The sequence below is a fragment of the Hoplias malabaricus genome, chromosome Y, assembly GCF_029633855.1.
Source record: "Hoplias malabaricus isolate fHopMal1 chromosome Y, fHopMal1.hap1, whole genome shotgun sequence".
Lineage (NCBI taxonomy): Eukaryota > Metazoa > Chordata > Actinopteri > Characiformes > Erythrinidae > Hoplias > Hoplias malabaricus.
The window spans coordinates 51,408,483-51,414,760 of record NC_089820.1 but is presented as its reverse complement, the minus strand read 5'-3'; the positions used below and the strand labels follow the sequence as shown (position 1 = coordinate 51,414,760).

The 6,278-nt window shown below is 42.3% G+C and overlaps 1 long non-coding RNA gene across 1 annotated transcript; it reads right to left on the bottom strand.

The window, feature by feature from the left end:
* Positions 1-1,510: 1,510 nt before the first annotated feature.
* Positions 1,511-5,169, bottom strand: LOC136677782 (uncharacterized). The gene is made up of 3 exons (XR_010796431.1): positions 5,027-5,169; positions 4,419-4,525; positions 1,511-1,600 (listed from the first exon to the last, which is right to left on the bottom strand). It is a non-coding gene; the product is annotated as an uncharacterized lncRNA (long non-coding RNA).
* Positions 5,170-6,278: the final 1,109 nt, after the last annotated feature.

Below are 6,278 nucleotides of genomic sequence, written 5' to 3'. Positions count from 1 at the left end.
ATTCTCACTTTCCTGCTCACGCTAGTCCCCGCTAAATTGTCCAATTAGCGCAATCCTAGAAAAAGCATGTCTTTTTATACTCCACAGAACCTAGGTACAGGCAAGTTTGTAACTGTGACTGTAGCAAATCTGATTGGCTAAATGCTCATGGCCTTTCGCCAGGGGTTCTAAGGCATCCGTGTCGGTGGTTACAAGCTGTTTCGAATTGACAGCTTGGACGTGTGTAGAAGAAGCAACCGATACGACTACGAGATTTTAATGGGGCCAGCAAACACAAAAATGAGACAATATCAAAAGCATTCAATTGAAATGTGGGATCTTGAGCGAAAATAAATTTTGTAAAACTAGTCGATCAAACCTCGCAACAGCTGCCATTGAAGAGCCTTTGTAGGCAGAGCCTGAACAGGTCAATTCGAAAAGCAGTAAGGCCAAATGTCAACCGTGTCTTCAACTGCTCCAGCGGCTCTGAGAGTGGACGAGAGCTGGGTTTGTTTTGACACTAGGCTCTGTGTTGCTGTGGGAATAGTGGAGTGCTGAAGTGAGCTGCTTTGCAGAAGGCAAAGAGACAGGGGAGCTGTCCCATCATTTTTCACTGAAGAATTAAAACCACCTCTGCAAACAGGAGCCAGTGTGTGTGTGCTTTAGGCCACATGGTGGGAGTTTCACAGCATCTGGGGTTACTACGTAAATAAACAGTGTAGGGGTCTCCATTTTACACACACGCACACACACACACACACACACACACACACACACACACACAAACACACACACACAGAGTGTGTCCTGGTTTCCTTTTGTTTTCTCTAATAGCACTTTCTATTGAGGGGAATAAAGGTTGTCCATAAGAGAGTAGGAAGCTGTCTCTCTCTCTCACTGTGTGTGTGTGTGTGTGTTTGTGTGAGAGAGTACAACAGCCTGTAAGTAGTGAGCAGTAATCATATCAAGGCCTATTCATTTAGTAAGCCTTGCACTTTATAAACAGATGCCTGTTTTCCCACTTCTAATATAAGTAGCAACACTACTATAAACTTCAAATCTTTATCCTTCAAAAAGCTAAACTTATATATTTCTATCTTCCTTATTATTATTATTATTATTATTATTATTATTCTGAGTGTACATGTTTCTCATGCTCATGTTTATCATTTGTTTGCTTTCTATAAATGTCAGAAAATAAGAGCAGTTACACATTTAATTTCAGATTTTCAGTTTATTAAATGATTATTTGCATATAATTCTTAGAGTTTTTTTTTTCTCTGCAGCTGAGCTGATGACTGAAGTTCGCTGTACCAAAATACAGGCCATGAAGTTTAGTGGTGAACTGTAGTTTATTTGCAGTAAATAATGAGTGAAAAAACATTGAACATGATCACTATCATTCTGGAATGGGACATTCTTCTATTTCCGATGGAAGTAACACAAAGCCTAATTTACAAGCAGAAACACACACCAAAAACTAGTCTTAATTTTTAAGTGGGCCTTCCAAGTTGCCACTATCAGGTTTTAACTCTATCTGTCTGAGCCGTTCCAAAGTTTACGATTAATCAGCTAGTGGTCTTACTGTGTTCACGCTTGCTGTGACAGGAGACTGCACAATCTGTGGACACATAAACATTTAAAAATAAAGTTAAACAAAGGTGTCAGGAATAATTCTGACATTAAACATAAGTCAGGACCACTTTTTCGCTTAGACCCTTAATGGACAGTTAGCCTACACCGACTTGACTCCTGATATTGAAACATTTTAAATGTGTTTCAAAGGAAGCCACAGTGACCGGTCGGTGCAGTTTGCTGGTAATAGCAGTTTGAAAGGAAACAGGGGATTAATATTAATGTTTTGACAATGAACACAGCAATAAACAACCTTCTGTCTAAACGTAGTGTGAAAAATTGCTTAATTAAAATGTAATACATTTTATTAATTGGTTTTAAATATCTATTAATAAATATGCATCACATCCAAGAGTGATGCTTTCATCTAATGCTGGCTAGCTAAGTAAAAGTGGGAGAAACATATTTACAACTAGCTGTGATTAGCCATTTGCTAGCTAGCAGAAAGTGTAGCAAAGCAAAATCTGGCTAAGTTGGGCACGTCTGGGCTTGTTTTGGGCCGATCTACAATGTCTCTGGTGAAGTTGTTCTCGAGTTTCCCCAGTACCAGCTGCACTTATGTCACAATGGTGATTAATTTTAATTGTCTGATCTATTCAATGGTCAGTCTGAAATAATAATGTTAATTATTACCTATACACAGTGTATTGTTTGTAAATGTATGAGCTTTTGTGTATCTTTGTACAGGGATCAGCACTCTCTGACAGTATCTTAGCTCAGATTGCCTTTAAACTCTTTTGTAATCGCTCTGGATAAAAGAAAATGTAATGAAATACTTCCATTTACACAATTTTACCTCACCGTAATAGGCCTATAGATTGTTGTCTAAAGTGAGCTCTTTAGTTTTACATCAGGGTTAATGCTGATCACACCCTTATTACGTCTATAAAGACAACAAAAATATCTATGTTCAATTCTGGGGTTCTTTTTCTAGTCGAGACAAAATCAATATTGACTTCACCACTATGTTCGTGGTGAGGAATGTCCACCCAAACATTTAATTATTTCTAAACCTGTTATTAAGATTTATTTTGTAATTTCCTTTCAGTATTCAGTAGTTGAACCTAAATTTGAAAATTAGCAGCTTCCATTTGCCTGAGTTTAAGGCGGTAACAATGTATTTTAATGTGTAAAAAAAAAAAAAAAGAGGATGGCACAGTGAATTATTACAGCCTATCACATTACAATGGCTCCCTTTCTGCGAGGTTTTACTCAGCAGATATGTTAAAACAAATAAAGGCAGTTGGCTGCAATGAGCCAATGTTTGAGCGGAATAAATGCTTTGTTTAGGCGTAATACAAATGCAGACTTAGAGAAGAAGAAGTAGAAGAAAAAAAAAATCAAACTGATATTTAGCCCCTGCTAGCTTTTTCCCTCTTTTGTTTTACGCACGGCTCTTTTTTTACCGCATGGTAGTGACAGATTGTTTGAGCTGGAAGGAAAAGCCATTGGAAGCTAATTAAGCAGCCATTCCAGGCACTATTCGCGGGCAGCAGGCTGAGAGAGAGGCGCAGGCATTTGTCAGCGCGCTGCCCCTCGTGGGCTTGATTGACAACGCGGCTTTTCGGCCTGACAGGCTCCGTCGCTCTCAGCCAATCAGAGGCGCCCATGGAAATGAGCTTCCTTCCGAGTGGCTGAGGCGCTCTGACGCCGGAGACGAGCCCCACGTGGGCCCGAGCCTCAGCAGCGCCTCCTGATTGGTCCTGCTTTTCTTTCTGCTTTTTTTTCCCTTTCTTTCTCTCGTTCCAGGGGCAGACATCATGTTGGGCTTTGGTTGTCGTTGAGCTGACAGCATGAATCAAGTAATGGGGGTTGATTTCACAGATTTTTCCCCCCTCTCTCTTCATTTAGGCTCTACGGCGTGAACAGTCACAGAACTGTTTATTAACTGTTTATTATATTTATCTGCTTTTCTGTGCACCAAACTAACAAAGCCACTCGGGCACGCTCAGAAAAAAAAAACAGCATGTGGTCAGGGGTGTCTAGTCTGTTCAGGAACTCCACAGATCAAAAAAAAGAATTAAAAAGACAGATTCTCAGTGTAATCCTGTTTTGTATTTTTGATTAGACTGTCTGTTTATTCTGCTCATATGTTGGGGGTGAGGGATATGGCCTAGATTTATTACATCACTACGTTCACATTTAGGCACAAAAGCCAGTTTTTTCAAACTGTTGAACTGAAAAGGCTTACATCAGCTCTGTATTACCTGATACACTATTCTACTTCTCATCCACGAAACAACTGAGACCATATGAGAATATTAAACACGTTTGATTTTACCAGAACTTCAAAATGAGAAAAGGGCAGATTTAAAGGTGCACTAGGAGATTTTTACTTTAACTCTAACTAGTACCAAATTATTGTATATTTGAAGGAATATGATCAAAATCTGTTATTTATCAATTACATCACACACAAGTGCATTTTGTGGCTGAGAAAACGTGTTTGGAAAACCGTAATCTGGGTCTGTGTTGTTGTAGTTCACCGCCTTGGCCACTGGAGGTCGCTCTAACTAATGCACATGGTCGGGATTCTGGTAGACAGGCTAGGCGCTGTGGGAAAGTTACTAGTGCACAATTGAGATGGCTACACTGAGCAACTCTAGTGAAATCAAAATGTGATTTAAAATGCTGTAAGGTGAAATAATTGTTATATCTGTTTACATATTAAGACACACACACAATGTTGTCTCTGTGATGCTTTGTTGTGTAAGGACTGATGAGACCCATGACGTGCTGTAGAAGCATGTGGTGTTTTTCACTATAACGAAAAATAACGTCATTTTTCCGTGCTCCGGTCTCACCCGTTCATTTTGCCCTCGGTACTAATTTCACCAGACACCGACACGTCTCTGAGATTTCGGCTCGGTGGGCAGACTCGGAGCTTCGTCGCTGATGTAGAGCTGTTTGTCTGGAGGAGAGGAGGGGGAGAAGAAGGAGAGAGGGAGAGGTAGAAGAAGAGGAGACAAAAAAACATGTTTAGATCCAAAATGGCGAACATGAGGTCAGGTTCGTTGCTGTCCAATCAGAGCACGAGGCGGCCGCGCACCCCACGTGGGGCTCGGCGTGGGATTGGCTGATGTAGATGAGCGGGTTCCGCGGCGCTGATTGGTCGGTGGCGGTCGCTCTCTCGCGGCGTTGAGTCCTGTGTCAGTGGGCAGTCTGTAGTGTGTGAGTGTGTGTGTGAGAGAGAGTGTGTGTGTGTGGTACCACGAGCGGCGGAGGAACTGTGCACGGAGCTGTCGCGGGGAAATTGGCACTATTTCTATGTCTTTTATAGCGTTTTTTGCCTTTTATAACACGACGCTGGGGACCACCTGCCACTCCAGCGCTCTCAGACGACCCCTGGATCTAATCCGCGATTTTGTTCGAGTCTGAGAACGAGCTCCTCACCGACGAATCGAGCACTCACCGCGGTTGAAGTTGGGAAGGCGAGGCTTTTCAGCGTTTCAGGCTGTTTTTCCTCTCGACTCCGCTCCTTCTCCGAGAAAGAAAAAAAAAACAGACCTCGGGGAAACGAGCGGGATTGTGTTTCCCCCCTGTTTTGCAAGTAGCTCCGGCCAGTTTCTTCACCCTGCACCGAGCGGACTACTCATCGTAAGGTCACACGACTTTGTGGACGACTTTGACGATTCCTCCGCTCTCTGGGAACTGCTATTAATCTGCGCTCAGGGGGAGTTTTGTGGGGGAAAAGAAATTCGCAAGGTATAAAACCCCCTGGACGATTGTGTTTTGTTTGGAGAAACGCTTCAAATGTGTGAAATGTGTTAGACGGTGGGCAGACTTGTGGTTTTAGCCGTCTAACATTCAGTGTCCTCATTTCTCCAGTTTGTGTATCTCTCTCTCTCTCTCTCTCCTTTTTGACCTTCCTCAACGTAAAAAAACGGTTTTTCGGCAAAGGCAGGGGCTCCGTATTGACGTGTAGATGTTGAACAATGAACAATTTGAATGTTTGTACAAATATATTAGTGGAACGTATGTTTTAAAAGCAACTTCTTCTTAGAGTAGTACTATTTAACACTAAACAGGGTTCCACTGTTTCGGGTCTTAGAACCCTGTCAGCGGTACTCTCTCTGAAGCCTGTACAAAGCGGCGGTTCCACTGCTCGGTGCGTGGTTGTGTGTGGTAGCTATGTCTGAGGAGCTGATTAGGTTTTAAATATAGATGTGTTTTAGTTGGCGTTACTGGTGATTCATGTGTGTATCTCCCCGTATTTATATTTTAAAGTTATTTTAATATTTCGGTGAAGCGCCCTCAGAGCGCGTGAATGTTGGGATTGAGGTAAACGCGTAAACGTGAGCCGCCCAAAGCTGGAAAGCTTGTTACTGCGAGAAGGCGAAGGGTGAGTGAGGAAGAAAAGACGACCAGAAAACACAAGCTGGAACCGAAGCGAAGGGATTCTGCTGGTGTTTTGTTTCTTAGCCGCTTTTTTTTTGTTCTCACACACACACCAAACGCTATAGGTTACACTACTGTCCTGGTGAGTCGGTGGTCTTTTGTGTGTGTGTGTGTGTGTGTGTGTGTGCTCGCCTCATTGCGTTCGTGGCTTTAAATCGAGGCGAAAGGAGAAAGCATGGCTACGAGTGCTGCTTATTATTATTTGTTTTATCTCTTTCTTTATGTGCTTTGTGTTTTTGCTCCTTCGTGGAGTGTAGGGAGGGGAG